Source organism: Podarcis tiliguerta (assembly GCF_965153285.1).
Source record: "Podarcis tiliguerta genome assembly, chromosome: 2".
NCBI lineage: Eukaryota > Metazoa > Chordata > Lepidosauria > Squamata > Lacertidae > Podarcis > Podarcis tiliguerta.
In genome coordinates this window covers 7395207-7415787 of record NC_139535.1, presented here as the reverse complement: position 1 = coordinate 7415787, position 20581 = coordinate 7395207, and the positions used below count along the sequence as shown (strand labels likewise).

Below are 20581 nucleotides of genomic sequence, written 5' to 3'. Positions count from 1 at the left end.
TTTTGAAAAATTCCCGCTTCCGGCCAGCTCTCTCTTTTTCTTGCAGCGTGGCTGAAGCTGGATCGTGGATGCGCGCTGGGCTCGGTGAGGAGATCTCGGCTAAGCTTAGGGGAGGCTTTTGGTGTCTGCAGAGAGATGGGAAGCAGAAACTAAAAGAAGAGGCGGGTGTTTATTTTACTATGAAATAAAGTCAGAAAAGCCTATTTCCGAATTAAAAATTAAGATTGTGTGGGTGCGTGTCCCCCCCCTCCTCTTTTCCTTTTGATTCTTTTGCTCTTTTTACACATTAACTTTGTTTGGGTTTTTTTTTATTGCATTATATGTTGGAAACCCTTCATAAAATCGATTTAAAAAGGAAGGAAGAAAAACATATGACTTTTTCAGGATTTAAAGTTACTGGGGGTTTGGGAAGCATCCGCGCACCAATAGCAACATATTTTAAGGTGATTCCAGAGCAGAGACTCTTTCTACAGATTTCTGCTTTTGCACAACGAGGTAAAAGGGGGGGATTTCAACGGCGGGTCTAAAGCGCCCCTTCAAAAGGGTTTAATCTCCTTTGCAAGCCTGGTGTGGTGGTCTCTGTCCCCCGTCTTTTCAACTTTTGATTTTCCCCATTCCCCAGGATGTTACAAAAGTGAGGCAGAGAGAAAGAAAACTTTTATCAAAATATTTTTTTAAAATAATATTTATTAGATATTTAATAGTTACAGAAAGAAAAAGGATAAAAAAGAAAAGAAAAAACAGTAAAAAAAATGAACAAACAATGCATCAAAAATAGAAAGAAAAAACAGTACAACCAAACAACAAGAAAAAACAAAAACATTTAAAAACACATCTAAATTTCATATCTTTATCTTTCATTTGCTTGTTTCCTCAACTTCCTCACGCCGCCCTTTTTTGTATTCTAGTTCAAATTAGCTGGTTCAGCAAATCCTTGAAAACTTTTATCAAAATAAGGCACAGGGTTGGATTTTACACGGAAAGCTGTAACTGAGAATGGGAGTGTGCCTACCCAGACATATATTTTAATATGAACTTGTATTTTATCATGTACATTGAGTACAACTCAAACTGGTTGAGTTTCTGAAGGCGATAGCTATTGCTACTGGTTATGCTCTGCCTCCAGCTCTGCTTTTGAATATCAGTTGCTGAGAATTGGGAGAGAGTTTCTGTTGCATTCAGTTCCTGCTTGTAGGCTTCCCACTAGAGGCAACTGGTTGTCCCCCTGTAAGAAGAAGGGACCCTCTTTTGGCATTAAGTGGTTCATAAATAATCCTAAGATATGGACCTTTGGTCTGACTGAGCAAGGCTCTTCTGGTGGTCAAGATATTTTTGTAACGCGAGCTGCCCTAAATTGAGTAAATGATGTTTTAGTCTTGCATCTAATCACAGTCCCTCTTGTTTTTCCCCTGCTTTCCTTAGTGCTGCACTGTTTCTGCGAGGTAACCCATTGCGGATCAAAGCCCCACAGTTCACTTCTTGTGGAAGTTGAGGATTTTTAAGGGAGGCTCATCTCCTACTCTCCTTTTTTATATATATTTTTCAAATTAAAATTTTACAGAGATATATCAAACATAAATCATAAAAACAATATTCCAGGGAATCTCCTGGGCTTCCATTCTCCCCTTTGTGGGTCCTATTATTAATCATTTCTTCCTGCATCTTTTATGACAGCCCAGACCTATTACCTCTTCAATTTTGTCCAGAATTAACCTTAAACTACAAGTGATATTGCAATCCTACTAACAGTTTTAACTGTTTACAATGGTCTTTAAGATAAGTTATAAGTTTTGCCCATTCCTTATTAAAATTTTGGTCTTCCTGATTCTTCTGGTCATTTTAGCCATTTCAGCGTAGTCCATTAACTTCACCTGCCAGTCTTCTCTGGTAGGAACTTTATCTTCTTTGCAGCTCTGGGCCAGTAACATCCCTGCAGCTGTGGTCACGTACATAAAAAGTCTTTTCTGCTCCTTTAGGATAAAACTTCTCTGTTTTATCGTGTTTTTAATATTCTGTTGGGAGCCACCCAGAGTATATTATTATTTATTATTTTCCATTTCCCACCTTATCCCTGTAGAGCAGAAGGGCAGCTGAGACTTCCTCTGAAATAAATGTGGTGTCTTTAAGAACCTTCAAGGTTCTTCCCCAATATATAAAAATATATAATCCAGTCATGGAATAAGGATGCTTATTGAGGGCTGGATTGGACCCAGCACTATTGCTCTGCCCTAAAAGGTCTCCTTTCTCTTTCACTCTTGGAGATGGCATCTGAGGTGGCGGCTGTGAGCTCCTCCCCATGTTATGTCGAGAGGAGGCCGCTGTCCTCTGAAATCCAGCGAGGAGATGGTGATGAGAAGGCCTCCCTCTATCAGATCCTGCTTGAGCTCATGGATGCTGTGAATCGCCTTCCTGAGCCGACCTCAGCTGGATCTCCTTCCTGCCCTTCAGGAAGCTCAGAGGCTCCTTGGAGCCTGCAATGTATGTACTTTATAACAGGGGTCCTCAAATCTTCTACCCTTCAGAGTCACTTCAGATGGCTGAGAATTCCTGAGGCCCACCTGACACAAAATGACAGTGCAGGGCAGAGCTCATCAGATAACCAGTGCTATATGGAGGCAGCGTGTAGTGCAATTGGGTGCAAATGACTGGCATAATTGTCCGTGGATACCTAATCCATCTTTGGACATTTGCTAAATTCTCTGCCTTGCTGTTTTCCCCTCTTGTGGCAAGGAGTTCTGTAGGTAAGCTTCCTGAAGTTAAGTACAGCCATTTGCAAGTATCTTTCCTCATCCCCTATACTTCGTTGACCTCAATTTTTAGGGTTGTAAGTTGTTTTGAATTGTTTTTAATACTGTGTTTTGACGCTGTATCTGTCCCTTGGACCTTTGAGTGAAGGGCAGGAAATAAGTAAGTAAATAGCATACTCCTTTCACACTCAACCTTATTTTCCTTCACCCAGCTCCCATTGCCAGTTCCTTCCATCCTTCGGCCTCGGCCCAGTATACCTGAAGGAGTGTCTCCACCTCCAGTGTTCAACCTGGGCACTGAGGTCCAGCTCCTAGGGCCTTCTGGCAGTTCCCTCACTGCAAGAAGTAAGGTTACAGGGAACCAGTCAGAGGGCCTTCTTGGTAGTGGCACCTGCCCTGTGGGTCACCCTCCTGACAGATGTCAAGGCAATAAACAACTATCTGACTTTTAGAAGACATCTGAAGGCAGCCCTGTTTAGGAAGTTTTTAATGTTTGATGTTTTCTCCTGTTGGGAGCTGCCCAGAATGGCTAGGGAGGCCCGGCCAGATGTTGTTGTTGTTATTTAGTCATGTCCGACTCTTTGTGACCCCCTGGACCAGAGCACGCCACACACTCCTGTCTTCCACTGCCTCCCACAGTTTGGTCAGACTCATGTTTGTAGCTTCGAGAACACTGTCCAACCATCGCGTCCACGGTTGCCCCCTTCTCCTTGTGCCCTACATCTTTCCCAACATCATAAATTATTATTATGTTATGTATTATATTATATATATTATATTATATTATATTATATTATATTATATTATATTATATTATATTATATTATATTATATTATAATTCCTTTTGAATTCACTTCTTCCTCCCGTATCAGCTCCCCTCTATTACCCTCTTCTTTCCTGTTCCGTGTTTGTTACTTGATTATTACTATAGTAAATACTTTACTTTTCTCTCTCTCTCTCTCCTAGAGGAAGTTGTGGATGAACCAGTTTCTTCTGGGGAGGAGCCAGAAGCCCCCAGTGAAGCCAAAGTTGCCCACAGAGAAGGGAGATCCCGTAAAAGTTCAGAAGTCGCAAAGGGTAGTTGCCAGAGCAAAGGCCTTGCTCAACATCTACTTGGGGCACTGCTGGGGCTTGGCCCACATCTGACGGCTCCCTCAGCGATAACCTTCTCTCCAGAACCTGGCTCCTTTAGAGGACAGTGAGGGGCAGAGGCCTGGGACTTGTATAACTGCCTGCATCTGACAGAACAATGGGGAGGAGAACTGGGATGCTGTGGAAGCATCCAGCTTTTCAGGATTCCTCCAAGTGAATACCTCTCATTTCCTTGGTGTTGCTTCAGGTGCAAGACCCATTGAAATGAATGGATATGACTAATTGGGGCTTGTTGATTTCAGTGAGCCTACTCTTGAGTTCAGCTTAGCTGCACAATGCTTGAAGTCCCTCCTTATCGCTTACCTCTTCTGGGAAGCCATTGGCCTATATGCACAGATACCTTTCTAATTAAGACCAGGGTTGTTGTCATCGTCACCTACCCTTCTCTCAAAGGTCCCAGGGCAGGTTAGGGCATTAAACCACCCTCCCATCATATGTCAAGGAGATAAAGCACTACACAACTTTGAGAAAACATCTGAAGGCAGCCCTGTTTTGGGAAGTTTTTAATGTTTGATGTTTAGTTTTTATATTCTGCTAGAAGCCGCCCACAGTGGCTGGGGAAACCCAGCCAGGTGGGTGGGGAACAACAACAACATAATTTATTACTTATACCCTGCCAATCTGGCTAGGTCTCCGCAGCCACTCTGGGCAGCTCCCAACAGAATATTAAAAGCATGATAAAACATCAGACATTAAAAACTTTCCTAAACAGGGCTGCCTTCAGATGTCTTCTAAAAGTCAGATGGTTGTTTATTTCCTTGACATCTGGTGGGAGGGTGTTCCACAGGACGGGCACCAGTACTGAAAAGGCCCTCTGCCTGGTTCCCTGTAACCTCACAGGGAGGGAATTCCCAGAAAGCCCTCTGCGCTAGACCTCAGTGTCTGGGCTGAACGATACGGTGGAGATGCTCATCAACAATGTATTCCAGGTATATGTATTTGGAATAATCACCTGCCTCTATTGGAACCCTGTTCCTCCTTATTAAATTTATTACCCGTTCATCATCATCAGGTTCCAGGGTGGGTTACAATTTAAAATTCAGTCTTAAATTCAAGTTGAAGCAGATTAGACACACAGTAATATTGGTGGGGCCCTGAAAACAAACATCTCAGGTGTCTAAAGGTGTGGGGAAGGTTGAGCCCTTCAGATGTTGTTTAATTGCACCTCCCATCATCCCTGGCTGTTGGTCATGCCTCCTTCTGTTTCCTTGCATCTGTTATAGATTATAAGCTGTTTGTGCCAGGGATTGTCGTACCTGTTCTTTGTAAAACCCCATGTTCATAGTGCCGTATGACTGCTGCTACAATTGCAACAATAAAATAATCAAATGCATTTAAGACTAAGCTGATCTTCCAGGGCAGTTGAGGTATTATTTTTTTGTTTTTATTTTGTGTACTGGGTGATGTTCACAATTAATGTGGAAGCTCAGGCACCACCCAACACTTATGCTGGTGCCGGAAACCCAGAAGTGTGTGTTGGGGGAAGAGCCAAGTCATAAGTCATAAACTGCCTTGGTCCAGCATACCTGAAGGAGCGTCTCCACCCCCATCGTTCTGCCCGGACACTGAGGTCCAGTGCCAAGGGCCTTCTAGTGGTTCCCTCGCTGCGAGAAGCCAGGTTACAGGGAACCAGGCAGAGGGCCTTCTCGGTAGTGGTGCCTGCCCTGTGGAACACCCTCCCATCAGATGTCAAAGAGAACAACAACTACCAGACTTTTAGAAGACATTTGAAGGCAGCCCTCTTTGGGGGAGCTTTTAATGTTTAACAGACTATTGTATTTTAATATTTTGTTGGAAGCCACCTAGAGTGGCTTGGGAACCCCAGCCAGATTGGTGGGGTATAAGTAATAAATTATTACTGTTCGTAGTAGTAGTAGCAAATTCTGCAAGGTGAATGTTTCATCAAAGCATTGGCTGCTTCTGTGTAACCACTTTATTTGTAGGGCGACCTTTGCACAAATAAATCATGCTCAAAGCGGCTTACAACAAAGTATCATGAAATCAGCAATTGCAAGCATGGTTTCATAATACTGTAGCAACAAATTTGAGTGGACATAACAGCATACAAAAAACAAGGAAACAGCACTGCTGTAAGTGTAGCCACATTGCACCTTCTGGCAGGAACACAAACATGAAAGCAGTTGAAACATTTCTGCCTTGGTTCTAGCTGCTGCTGCTATGTCAGCTACAAAGGATCAGGTTAGTTGGATCAAATGTCCAAGGACTTGGCTAAAATGGTAAAGGAACCCTGATAGTTAAGTTCATCTCGCTTTACTGGCCGTGGGAGCCGATGTTTGTCTGCAGACAGTTTTCCTGAGTCATGTGGCCAGCATGACTAAGACGCGTCTGGCAAAACCAGAGCAGCTACTTGTACTTTGACGTGCTTTCAAACTGCTGGGTTGGCAGGAGCTGGGACGGAGCAACGGGAGCTCACCCCGTTGTGGGGATTTGAACCTCCGACCTTCCGATCTGCAAGCCCTAGGCTCAGTGGTTTAGACCACAGCGCCACCCGCGTCCCAAGGGCTCAGCTATACAGCTGCAAATAAAAGTGTGTTGTGAAGTGCATTATACAAATGTGACACTAGATGGCGATGGTGAGCTATGGCAAATTCAATATATTTTCCAAAACATTTCAAAAAGCATTTTCATGGCATTTTTAAAATATGCGTCTAGATTCCACCTATGTTTTTGCTTCTGTAAAGAATTACTGCCTCATTGGCATCACCCTACAAGAGACTATAAAATGGTTAACATGATTAAGTGTTTGTGTTGCTTTTTTTTCTTTTTTTCTTTTTTGGCTGCTGCTGGTGGTCAGTATTTACAACTTGAAGGATTCCTACTAGAAAATGATCCCAGGCTCTAACATGGCTAAATGCATCATTTTGTTTGCCAGATCTAGTGGTGCCCTGAATTGCAGCATTTTCTTACACACATTCCAAATGTCTGGGGCATAGATGTGTTAAATTACAAACAGGGTAGTGAGGGGTGCGGATTCTTTTAGCCTGGTGTGCCAGGTTTTTTCTCCCCTCTACATGCACCTTGCAGGCCAACTTTGATAGATGTGCATAGTCACCCACCTGTCAAATATCTGACAGAAGGATGAGGTCAGAGTTGACGGCTGTCACCTGTTCCTCATTCCTTTTTATATACATGTACAGTGGTACGTCAGGGACGTGGGTGGCACTGTGGGTTAAACCACAGAGCCTAGGATTTGATGATCAGAAGGTTGGTGGTTCGAATCCCCGCAACGGGGTGAGCTCCCGTTACTCGGTCCCTGCTCCTGCCCACCTAGCAGTTCGAAAGCACATCAAAGTGCAAGTAGATGAATAGGTACCGCTCCGGCGGGAAAGTAAATGGTGTTTCTGTGTGCTGCTCTGGTTCGCCAGAAGCGGCTTAGTCCTGCAGGCCAAATGACCTGGAAGCTGTACGCCGGCTCCCTCGGCCAATAAAGCGAGATGAGTGCCGCAACCCCAGATTCGGCCACGACTGGACCTAATGGTCAGCGGTCCCTTTACCTTTTTTACAGTGGTACCTCGGGTTAAGAACTTAATTTGTTCTGGATGTCCGTTCTTTACCCGAAACTGTTCTTAACCTGAGGTACCGCTTTAGCTAATGGGGCCTCCTGCTGCCACCATGCCACCACCATGTGATTTCTGTTCTCATTCTGAAGCAAAGTTCTTAACCCAAGGTACTATTTCTGGGTTAGCGGAGTCTGTAACCTGAAGCATCTGTAACCCAAGGTACCACTGTATATACTGGAGGTCTTCTCAGAGCAAAGTATGTAACTAAATTCTCAGATAATAGGGAGGACTCTTCAGATAATAATCATATATTTTGGTCACTGGAGCGCTATCTGAAATCCTGAGGAACTGCAGCCAGTTTAGACAGTATTGGGCAAGGTGGACCAAGAGCCCAACTTTTTGTGAGGCAGCTTCCCGTCTTCCCAAGTGTGCTGCAAATGGCTGTGCCACTTCTTTCTAATAAAAATAATAGAGTAGAGGAAAGGAAAGGAAAGGCAAAGGACCCCTGGAGTCCAGCCAAAGGTGATTATGGGGTGTGGCACTCATCTTCCTTTTCAGACCGAGGGAGCTGGCATTTGTTAGAGAGTAGAAAACAAGGGGTAGGGGAAGCATCATCTCAACTTTATTAGTAAAACAGTCACCATTACATAACATAAGCAATCAAAAACCTGCAACAGCTATTATCCAAGTTCATACTAACAAATGAATTAAGGACAAGCCAAGAGATCCTGATCCAGGATAGTCATTGTGCTCCTGTGCTCCAGGTTTCAGAGGACTGCGACTCCCATCAGATTCAGCCAGCATGACCAAGGGTTAGGGAGATGGGAATGGCAGTCCAACATCCTCTGGGAATACCCGTCTCTGTGCATTTAGAGGCATGTGATGAGAAGAACTCAATGTCCAAAAGAGAGAGATCTGAGCATTTAAGGCAGCCTTTCTCAACATGTGGGTCCCCAGATGTTGTTGAACTACAACTCTCATCACCCCTAGCTAGCAAGGCCAGAGCTCAGGGATGATGGGAGTTGTAGTCCAACAACATCTGGGGACCCACAGGTCAAGAACCGCTGATTAAGGTATAGGAAACCTTTGGCCCTCCAGACGCTGCTGAACTACAACTCCCATCAGCCCTTGCAGCAAGCACGGCCAATTGCCAGGGGTGATGGGAGATGCAATTCAGCAACATTTGGGGTGGGCCAAGGTCCCCCACATCTGGTTTCGATGCCAAGTCTGTGAAAGGAAAATCCCCGTGGCCCCACAAAAAAAGAAAAGATGGCTGTCCTTGATTTGACAGAGGAAAACGTTCCGTCTATCTGGCTTCTCCTCCCACAGACGGTTTTCATAAAATGATAAAATGCAACCAAACTATAAAAACTATGCAACAAAAGCAGTACAGCAATTTCTAAACCCAACAATCATCAAAAGGCTAAAAAAAATAATACACACAACTGGTTGCCTACATGTCTTGGTTTGTGGCCCAAGCCTGTATCCCTGGATGTTAAGAGAGGGCTGCACATCCCACACAGTTTAGGTGGTCCTCCGCCTGTGGGTTTTCTCATGTTCACGAAGGCTTGACTCGTCCTCAAACCTCTCGCCACAGTGTGGACATTGGTGTGGCCTCTCCTCTGCCTTCCCGATCTGTAACAGCACCTGGGTGCCTTCGATTTTCCCACAGGGAAAATATTTCTGTTCCAACGTATCCCGCTGAGTTCTCCGATGTTCGGTGAGGTTGGACAAGGACCGTGCAAAGCTGATCTTGCAGGTCGGGCACCTGGAAGTCTTCGGCCCCACGTGGCCCCTCTCGTGCACTCTCAGGTTGGCTAAGTGAGCAAAGACCTTGCCACACTCCTCGCACTGGTAGGGCATCGCTGCGTGGGCCCCTTGATGTGATCTCAGGCTTGTGCTGCAGCTGAAAGGCTTCCGGCATTGCGAACACGAGCGAGGCATCCTTTCAGTGAGCTGCGTCGGAAATTTGGCGGCGCTTCTGCAGGGACTGCGGCTCCGTTCCTCCAATTTCAAGCTCTGGTTCTGGGCTTCCATCACTTGCATTCTGATCCGAGCAGCAACAGGACATTTCTCCTTGCTCTCTTCTGGTTCCTCTGGTTTAAGGAAGATTCCACCCACCTCAGGCACAGACTGATCTTCTCCCTGTGGCTGCGGTGGTGGTTGTGGCTGCTGCTGCTCCTCAGCTCCCTCTGGCCATCTTGGCCAATCTTGAGTGCCTAAGTTCTGTCCTACCACTTCATCTGCCAAATGTTCTGGGGGCAACTCCATTGGTTCTTCCTCCATCTCTATCACTGGCACCTCAACTGTGGAAATAGGGTGGGGGGAACATGCAAATTAGAGAGTGTCTTCTGGATAAGGCCAATTGCCTAACTAGTCAGCATCCTTGAAGGAGCTGGGAATGTTTAGCCTGGAATAGAGGAATCATAGCATCATAGAATCACAGAGTTGGAAGAGACCACAAGGGTCATCGAGTCCAACCCCCTGCCAAGCAGAAGGAGACAGAAGAGATATGATAGTCTCCTTCAAATATCTCAAGGGCAAGGAAGAGGGAGCAAGCTTGTTTTCTGCTGCTCCGGCGTGTAGGACTTGAACCCACGGCTTCAAGTTACAAGAAAGGAGATTCCTGCTAAACATATGGGGGGAAAAACCCGAAAGAAGAATGGCAGACAAAATTAATGGACTATGCAGAATTAGATAAAATGACAGGAAGGATTCGAAACCTGCGGGACCAGAGATTTACAGAAGATTGGAAGAAATACACGAACTATCTGAAGAGCAACTGTAATCAACAAATTACGCTAGTAGGACTACAAGATGTTTTGTAAAAAGAAATGTATGAAGCATTGAAAAGTAGAGAAAGAATAGAGATATTAGTTATGAGTTAAATGTAATTGTGGAAGTAAGAAATGTATATGTAGTGAATAAATTGGAAAATGATATGTTGAAAAACTATATATATATATATATCCCCCTTGCCAATAAAGGTCCGTATAGTAAAAGCTATGGTTTTCCCAGAAGTGATGTATGGAAGTGAAACTGGCCCATAAAGAAGGCTGATCGCCGAAGAATTGATGCTTTTGAATTATGGTGCTGGAGGAGACTCTTGAGAGTCCCATGGACTGCAAGAAGATCAAACCTCTCCATTCTGAAGGAAATCAGCCCTGAGTGCTCACTGGAAGGACAGATTGTGAAGCTGAAGCTCCAATACTTTGGCCACCTCATGAGAAGAGAAGACTCCCTGGAAAAGACCCTGATGTTGGGAAAGATGGAGGGCACAAGGAGAAGGGGACGACAGAGGATGAGAAGGTTGGACAGTGTTCTCGAAGCTACCAGCATGAGTCTGACCAAACTGCTGGAGGCAGTGGAAGACAGGAGTGCCTGGCGTGCTCTGGTCCATGGGGTCACGAAGAGTCGGACACGACTAAACAACACACACACACACACACACACACACACACACACACATATATATATGGGGAAAAACTTTCTGACAGTAAGAGCTGTTGGACAGTGGAATGGTCTCCCTCATGAGGTTGTGGACTCTTCTTCCTTGGAGGTTTTCAAGCAGAAGTTGGTTGGCCATCAGCCATGGATGCTTTAGCTGAAACTATTGCATTGTGGGGGTTGGAAGGGAAACTGTAGTCCAACCCTACAGCTCTATGATTCTATGTATGTGGGAGTTGCAGGAGGAGTGACAGGTAACCAAAAAGGAAGTTGGTCCTCAAGCCATGAGTAATAATAATAATATTTTATTATTTATACCCCGCCCATCTGGCTGGGTTTCCCCAGCCACTGTGGGTGGCTCCCAACCGAATATTAAAAACACAAAACAGCATTAACATTAAAAACACCCCACAAGTTCACCCAACCTGTGTGTGAGAGAGAACTTAGCACTGACCCATGACCAGCTCTGTGCTCTAGCAGTGTGGCACAGTGGTTACAGTGTTGGGCTGAGACCTGGGAGACTGGGGTTCTAGTCCTTACTCAGCCATGAAGTTCGTCGGATGGCCTTGGGCAAATCACTGCTTCTCAGCCTAGCCTACCTAACAGGGGTGATGTGAGACAAAATGGGGAGAGGGAGAACAATGTACACTGTTTCATGCTCCTTCGTGAAAAGGTGAGACATACATGTAATGTCATAAATTAAAATAAGTGGTCTCACCTGCAGCTTCTTCTTCTGACTCTTCTGATACTGGTTCTTGTGAGGGAACGTGTTGATCCATGGTTATCTTCACAAAAGCCACACTGCTGTGTACTAAGTAGTAGTAGTAGAAATAAAACAAACAAATTGTTATTTATACCCCACCCCATCTGGCTGGGCCTCCCCAGCCACTCTGGGCGGCTCCCAACAGAATATTAAAGCCACAAGAAAGCATCAAATATTAAATACTTCCCTAAACAGGGCTGCCTTCAGATGTCTTCTAAAAGTCAGATAGTTGTTTATTGCCTTGACATCTGATGGGAGGGTGTTCCACATAGTGGGTGCCACTACCGAGAAGGCCCTCTGCCTGGTTTAATGCAAGATTTAATGCCGCTGATCTTGGTTAGGATATAAGAAGAGCCTAGACTCAACACTAGGAAGAACCTCCAATATGGTTGTTTTTGTTTTGTTTTGTTCAAAAAAATACTAGATAGCTTCTAAGTAGGTGTACATTTCTGTGAGATCAAGCTGAATTGATTTAGTTCTGAATTAACGGCAGTGTAATGGCACACATCTGAGCTAAACAATCTGTCCTTGCTTCCAGGCAGCTTCTCGCCCCAAAGAGTGGCCAGCATAGCAGAGAGACCAACAGAAGAATCAGACTTCACATGAGATGCAGAGGACAACACTGACTCTGCACACACTTACTACAGGATCTCTTCACGTCAGGGCCTCATTCACCTGCTCACTGTTCCTTTTCCTATAGGCTACCACGTCCCAGCTCTGTACCAATACCCCTTTGCCTTGTATGGAGAACAAGCAGTCCCGTTTCAATGAGCACAAGTATGACATCAAAAATGGCAATGCTCAGCTCAGAGAACCCTGCTATCGGGACGTAGGTGGCACCAGAGGTGAGAAGAGGGCAAATACCTGCCTTCACCAAAAGAAACTCATCCTTCACTTGCTACCCACTCATTCCTGGTGTAGTGGTTAAGAGCAGTGGACTCGTAATCTGGGGAACCGGGTTTGCTTCCCTGCTCCTCCACCTGCAGCTGCTGGGTGACCTTGGGCCAGTCTCACTTCTTTGAAGTCTCTCAGCCCCACTCACCTCACAGAGTGTTTGTTGTGGGGGAGGAAGGGAAAGGAGAATGTTAGCCGCTTTGAGACTCCTTCAGGTAGTGATAAAGCGGGATATCAAATCCAAACTCCTATTCTCCTTTCTTTCTTGAACCCTAGAAATATCCTTTGTCCCTTCTGTGCCTCAACATTTTCCCCAGCGCCACCACAGCACAGCGGAGTCCTCCTCCCACCCCTGCTTAATCCCCAGTCGTCTCACTTTCCCCTCTCTGCTTTTCTTCTCCCAAAGTATTGCATTAAAGTTAAGGTTACCCAATGAAAGGTCACAACTGAGCCCCAAAGCAACACGCGCCACAGAGCAAAATACATACAAGCCAGGAGCGGAAACAGGGAACCCCAATTACCTCTTCCAAGGCCTTAGCTACAAATGAAGCCCTTCAGGGAAGGTTGTCATGAAATGACTTCCCTCCTAAATCTCCCCTCTCTCTCCCAGCTGTGCACTTGCTCCACTTAATTTGGGCCAGCTGTTAAATTAACCCCTTAGCCTTTGCAGGGGCTGCTAGATTAAGGCGGAAGTCTTAACCTGCTTACCTGGGGGCAGGCCCTAGGGGACTTTCCTCTGAGTAGATACAGGTAGGATTGCAACCTCAGACTTGGGCCTTGTACACATTGCCATTTACTCCCGTGAGCTCTCACTGCTGGTGTTTGAAGCCACATTAGCCACAGTCTTTAAGTATTCTCTACGTTCTTGGGTAATACCATGGTTTGATTTGTTTCCGCTCAAACCAGCTTCTATCTGATTTGAAACTGAGGTGAAGCTGAGGTGTGTACAGTTCTGAAAGCCATTGCACACAAACAGGTTTTTGGTTAAATGGAGGGTTTCAGGTGCGTGTGTGTTGTCGTTGTTGCAGGAACAGGGGGAAGAACGCAGGGCCACATGCATTTTAAGGCACCATGATACAACTTTAATGGCATCTGCAGAGAAGTCTGGGAGCTGCAGTTTGTTAAGGGTGATGAGAGCTGTTAGGAGTAGCCCCTATTCTCCTCACATAACAACAGTTGTCAGAATGATTTAATGGAAACAACAACAACAACAACATAATTTATTTATACCCCACACCATCTGGCCGGGCCTCCCCAGCCACTCTGGGCTTCTCCCAACAGAATATTAAAAACACGATAAAACATGAGACTTTAAAAACTTCCCTAAACAGGGCTGCCTTCAGATGTCTGAAGTCAGATAGTTGTTTATTTCCTCGACATCTGATGGGAGGGCATTCCACAGGGCGGGCACCACTACTGAGAAAGCCCTCTGCCTGGTTCCCTGTAACTTCACTTCTCGCAGTGAAGGAACAGCCAAAAGTCTCTCGAAGCTGGACCTCAGTGTCTGGGCTGAACGATGAGGGTGGAAATGCTCCTTCAGGTATTCAGGGTTGAGGCTGTTTAGGGCTTTAAAAGTCAGCACCAACACTTTGAGTTGTACTCGGAAACGTTCTGGGAGTCATTGAAGGTCTTTCAGGACCGGTGCTATATGGTCTCTGTGGGACTCTGTGGGAATTATCACTTCCTGAGAGGGATAGGAAGTCTCCTAACAATTCCTGGCAGCCTCAACAAAGCACAGCTCCCAGAATTCTTTGGGGGAAGCCATTTGGGGCTACCTTTGAAGGTAACCCGGAAACTACAACTAATCCCTTAGTCCTTAGCTTCCCACTTAAGTGTTGTCATCAGCATCCCAAAATAGTTAGCTAGCTTGCAAGAGCCACAATTAAGTGATCCTCTTCAGCCTAATGGGTGGGCCTTTCCTCCACATCCGCCCATCTGCCAACTGCCTGGCAGGAGAACAAAAGCCAGACAGTTGCAGAGAAGTGGAGACAGGCTAGAAGCTGGATGCATCGACATGCTTGATGTGTGCTAGATTCTAAACTGTGACTAATGGAGAAGCAAGATCTCTTGGGGTGTTAATGTTGTGTGCTGTCAGGAGCAAGTCTGTCACACTGTGCAGGTTGGAGCTAACTCTTTATTAGCAAGAACAGGATTTGCACAGACTTGAGGGAGGGTCAGACCTGATGAGCACAGCAGCTCATCCCAGGTAGGTCTTGCCTCATGGATCAGAAGTCCATTCCTCCCCAAAGCCGTCTAGGTCCCCTCCTCTCCAGCAATCGGAGACTGCACCTGTGTGAAGTGAACCTCTCCTCCACCCTTTTCATGCCTCTTCTGGTTCTGGAAGACCAGGGGGAAGGGGAGTTTGTCATAGCAAGAGGGGGAGACAACCATGACTCTTCAGCAGCCTAACTCATCTTTGCCTCTTGGTCTTCTTTCTCCTCTGCTCCAGCTTCTGCCTCTGGTTCTGGGCTTCTCTCTGCCCCAGACTCTCCCTGCTCACTAAACCCTGTTGCCTCCTCAGCTTCTGACACCTTTTCCTCCCACTCTTCTTCCTCGGACAACTCATTATTGTCCCACCACACATCCCCAGGCTCTGAGCTTTCTTCCCTTGGGGGTTCCTCAGCTGGTTCCTCCCCCCACTCCTCTGCATCCAACCAGTTCATGACATGCAACCTCCATGGTATGCTCAGGTTGTACATGTGTGTCAGTAAAACCATATATCCTGAAGACACCAGTCTCTGCTGACCTTCATTACAAGGAAACTGAACCAGGGTTAGCACCTGGGACCCCTTGAATCTTACAACAGGTGGTGCAGGGCCGGCCCAGCTATTAGGTAACAGAAGCCCCTGATGCAGTGTCCCATGGGTACTCCATCTGCCCTATCTTCTCTGCTATTGCTGGAGAAGGGCACTGGCATTGGTGCTGATTTCCAGTGAAATCCTACCAAAATCATGTAAGATCATGCTGAGTTTATGAGATCGGTGCCAATGCTGGTGCCATTTCTCTGCTGATGGCGGCTGGGCAGAACTTTCCAGTTTTGCCTCAGGTGGCAAAATGGGATGTGCCACACCTGGGATGGTGTGTAAACCATATAATATTTTGGTCGTCCTAGCTTAGCTCTCTTTCTGCTGGAGGTCTTAATAAAGCGAAAGTGCATCTTCCCTTTCCACCTCAGTCATCCAAACAGAGGGGGAGGGTGCACGAAAATATATTCTCCCTGCTTTTACCCCGAGAAAGGGGCCAACAAGAACAAAAAACAAAAAACCAGCTCCAGAATGAGAGTCAGATCTAGAATAATCTGGAACCCGGGAAAGCTTCCAGTCAGTGTAGGCAGTACTGTAGCCAACAGTCTGGTTCAGGGTAAGGCAGCTTCCCATGGAGCCAAGTGTGTTAAGTTTAACGGTGAATTTTGGATATAATGGAGATGTAAAAGATTTGGATGATTATAAAAGATGCAGGAGGAAATGATTAACAACAGGAGGGGAGGAGGGACGTCCAGGGGATTCTCTGGAATCTTGTCTTTATGTTTGTGATTGTAAAATTTTAATTTGAAAACCAAATAAATAAATTTATTTAGAAGAAGAGGGAAAGAGCCCCTTGCATTTGAAAGGAGCACGTTCCTTACTGCTTAAGGGGGCAAACAGAGAGCAGAAAACAGAAAAAGGCACACACTAAGCTTTATTAGCAACACAACCACCATCAAAAAAGCAGGAACAGCCTATTATTAAGGAGAAGCCAAGAGATTCTGATCCAGGACAACCTCCCCTTCCCCTTCGAGTTGCTAATGACTCCGACTCCCATCAGCCCCAGCTAGCTTTACCAATGATTAGAGAAGATGAGAGTTGTACTCTGTTGTCCAAAACAGTTGTACTCTGTTGTCCAAAACAGAGGGTTCACTGCAGTCATCAAAAGACTCTTCACGATTATCTGAGCATTTAGATCAGGTGCACAGAACATTTGGTGCTCCAGACATTGCTGAACTACAACTCCCAGCAGCCTCAGCAAGCATGAGCCATGGGCCAGGGGTGGTGGGAGTTGTAGTTCAGCAACTCTGAAGGGCTAGCAGTTCCCCCACACTTGATTTAGATGCTTATTTTGTGACGGGAACATCCTGGTGTCTCCTCCCAAGGACGGGGAAGATGGCTGTCCTCAGCTATCTAGCTTCTCCCAAAGACAATTTTCACAAATCGGTCACCCAGAACTAAGCAATTAAAGCTATGCAACTGAAAGAGGACAGTGAGCTCTGCATCAAGCAGTCAGTGAAACGCTTTCCTACGTCCTTCACACAATCACCTTCCTAAGCTAAACAACAACAACAGATCTCCTTTGGTGGGTGTTGGATCCCTCAAGGTCCACCACGTTCTTGGAGCCTGACCACCTTCCATGTGGCTTATGTGGTTCTCCTCCTGTGGGTATTCTCATGATCATGAAACCTCGATTCAGCATCAAAGCTTTCATCACAGTTTAGACATCGGCAGGGTCTCTCCATTGTATGGAATGGCCCATGCGGCTCAAGGTCTAGATGGAGACCTGCTATTCTTGCACACAACAAACATTTACATTCTTTGGTTTTGTCGCGAGTTGTCTGGGGTTCTGTGAGGTTTCTTCCCGCAGTCCGAGGACCTCATTGCCTGGTGAACTTTTTCGTGCAATCCCAGGTTTGATTTGTGATGGAAGCACTTTCCGCATTCATTGCATTTGTAGGGCACGTGAAAGGTCTTGTGTAAGCTTAGGCTTGCAATCCGATAGAAACCCTTCCCGCACTCCGAACATTTATATTGTTTCTCGTTTGTCCTGAGTGACGGCAATTCAGAAGTCTCTCTGCTGTGACTGCCACTTTTTCCGAGTTTTGAGCTTTGAAATTGCTTCCCTTCCCCACAGATTCTCAGATGAGCACCATGACTCCCCGTGTCTGGATCTTCTCGTTCAATGAAGATTCCATCCAGATCAGATACACACTGAGCCCTCTCTTTTCCCAATTTCTCCCTTGCTCCATCCTGATCATGCAAGATCTCTCCTTCCACTTCAACCTCCATTCCTTCTCCCTGAGTCTTCCACTCCAGCATATCATCTGCTGGAAATAAGAGAGAAACTTTATTTTAGAGAGAGCTGGCAAGTTGGATGCTAACCTGCAGAAGGTGCAAATACAAAAGTGTAAAGTGTTTCCTTATGCTTATACTTCTTCCCAACTTCCCTCCTCCACGAGTGAAAAGCATGTTGCAATGAGTTTACTTTTCTTTCAGCCCTAACCATCAACAGGGAAAACACATATTAAATAGCCAGGGAAATTAAGCCAGAATTCTAACAGGACAGAAGGAACAGTGATGGATTGGAAGTAAGGGGAATTTCAGGAGCAGCAAAAGGCAACATAAAATGAGGTTGGCCTTTCGGGCACAAGTGGCCACCTACAGGATAATAATAATAATAATAATAATAATAATAATAATAATAATAATAATTTTTATTTATATCCCACCCTCCCCAGCCAAGGCTGAGCTCAGGGCGGCTAACAAGCAATAATAAAAAACAAGTTGAATGAATACAACTTAAAAACACGATTAAAATACAACATTAAAACATTGAAACATTAAAATATTAAAATGTAGCCTTATCATAGGAGGAGAAAGAAAAAAGAAAAAAGAAAAAGGGGGAGGGACTCAAATTGGCTCCAAGCCAAAGGCCAGGCGGAACAACTGTGTCTTACAGGCCCTGCGGAAAGAAATCAGATCCTGCAGGGCCCTGGTCTCATGAGGCAGAGCGTTCCACCAGGCCGGAGCCAGAGTTGAAAAGGCCCTGGCTCTGGTTGAAGCCAATCTAACTTCCTTAGGGCCTGGGACCACTAGGGTGTTGCTATTTATGGACCTTGAGGCTCTCCATGGGGCATACCGGGAGATAGGAAGATATTACAACCCTGACCCCTTAGCAGCTCTGTGACCCACAAGAACACACGGAAAGGGCCTCACCTGGGGGGAATTCTTCCATCCTGTCCAATCCCACTCCAGATGAAGGACTTGAGGGTTTGTCTTCTTCCATGGCCCTCTTTACAAAAATACTGTTGCAGTGTACAAGATGAGAAGGAATGCCAGTGATCTAGGCTGATGAGTTGAGTCTACGGAAAAGAAGATAGTAAGAAGAACCTAGAACCAGCTTGTTACGGAAATTACGGGGGCGGGGGGAGGGCATCTTTAAAGTTGTTAACAGTTACAAATATCATGCCTGAATGTATCCCTTCGACTTGACAGCTCAGGGAATATACCTAGCTTTATGAATCATATAAAATCAACCCCTTTGCCAGGGTCCTCCATTCCAACACCATTTTGCCCTTGGAAAAAGGACTCTTTCCCTGCCACCTCCCCAAGCTTGAAGACATGTATACACTCCAGGAAATGCTCAGAGGTGACAATTGCTGGGCTCATTGTTCTCCAAGGGAAGCCAAATCTGATCACCAGACTTGCCTCAAGCTCCTGACATGCAAAGGAAGTTCTATTGTACTTTGGGTGGTGGGACTTCAGAGGTGCTAATCTTATACCTGGGTCTTGCCCTGACATGTCTGCTTATGCTAACCTTGTACCAAGGACTTGTCTGGACATGTTTGCCAAGGTTAAACTAGTGTAACCCCTGTCTACCCCTCACCTTTCGTGACATGTCAGTGATGTGGCAATGATGTAGCAATGATGCTGTACAAACTGTATTCTGGGATATGGTGGGAAAGTTTTAAAAGTCCTTGTCACCACATCCTTAATGTTTCAATGTTCAAATTCCTCTTTGAACCTGTTGCGCGATAAACTTTGGTCTACAGCTATTTGCTCCGGTTGGTGGCTGGAGCAGCAAATCAGTCTCTTAAGTTTAAGCCAAGAAAGAGCATTCTCTAAAAGACTGAATATCAATATACATATCAAGACTTTGAGATAAGACCACTGAAGAAGCCCGGTAAACTATCTTGGGAGTGTGCTACCTGCAAGCCCCAGTTAAAGGGCCCCATCGGGGGCAAACAGCGGCCTTTTAAACACGTGGAAAACGCTGGCACCCTGTCTCTACAACTCTACTAGCATCTCTCGGTATTGTGAATATCACCGAACTTACCTTTGGTTGGTATCTCCATGAACTTATCTAATAGACCGAGTGAAGCATTTGAAAAAATCTGTTGAAACCAGACATTATAGGTTCATTTTAGGCTGGGTAGTTCCCAAGTCTTTGTGGCTTTGTTTAATGTTTTGTATTTTTCTCAGAAGGTTGATAAAGTAAGCCTAGCCAGAAAATGTGATGAAAATGATGTATAGATGGTATATTACACCCATTAAGTTAGCAAAAATGTATAAAGTTAGTAATAAATGCTGGAAATGTAAAGAAAAAGAGGGAACATTTTATCACATGTGGTGGGAATGTAAAAAGGTGAAAAGCTTCTGGGAGATGATATATAATGAAATGAAAAAAATGTTGAAATATACGTTTTTAAAGAAACCAGAAGCATTTTTACTGGGCATTGTTGGGAGTGATATAAATAGAAAGGAATATAAGCCCTTCTTATATGCAATAACAGCAGCATGAATATTATTGGCCCAAAAATGGAAGCAAGAAGAATTACTGACGATTGAAGAATGGAGGATGAAGTTAATGGACTATGCAGAGCTAGATAAACTAACAGGAAGGATTCAAAACCGGCGGGACCAGAAATTCATGGAAGACTGGAGTAAATTTATGGACTATCTGAAAAGTATTTGTGAAGATCAGACGACGTTTGTAGGTTTGCAAGAAGTTTTGTGAAGAGTATTATTGGAACTATTGCAAAAATGGATAAGGGGGAGGATGATTTGTTAAGAGATTTAAAGGCAATATAAAGTTAAGAAATGCATAAGAAGTGGTTAAAACAGTGGATCATCAGAGGTGCTGATGGAAGTCTAAAAAGATTGTATAAGTGATAAGCTTTGTGGTACATTTTATAATTTACATGTTAAAATCAATAAAAATTATATAGAGATAGAGATAGAGATAGAGATAGAGAGAGAGAGAGAGAGAGAGAGAGAGAGAGATGATAGAGAGATAGAGTAAGCCTGGC

The 20581-nt window shown here is 45.1% G+C and overlaps 1 long non-coding RNA gene across 1 annotated transcript; it reads left to right on the top strand.

The window, feature by feature from the left end:
• Positions 1-24: 24 nt before the first annotated feature.
• Positions 25-5383, top strand: LOC310670037. The gene is made up of 3 exons (XR_014507492.1): positions 25-84; positions 2262-2478; positions 3715-5383. It is a non-coding gene; the product is annotated as an uncharacterized lncRNA (long non-coding RNA).
• Positions 5384-20581: the final 15198 nt, after the last annotated feature.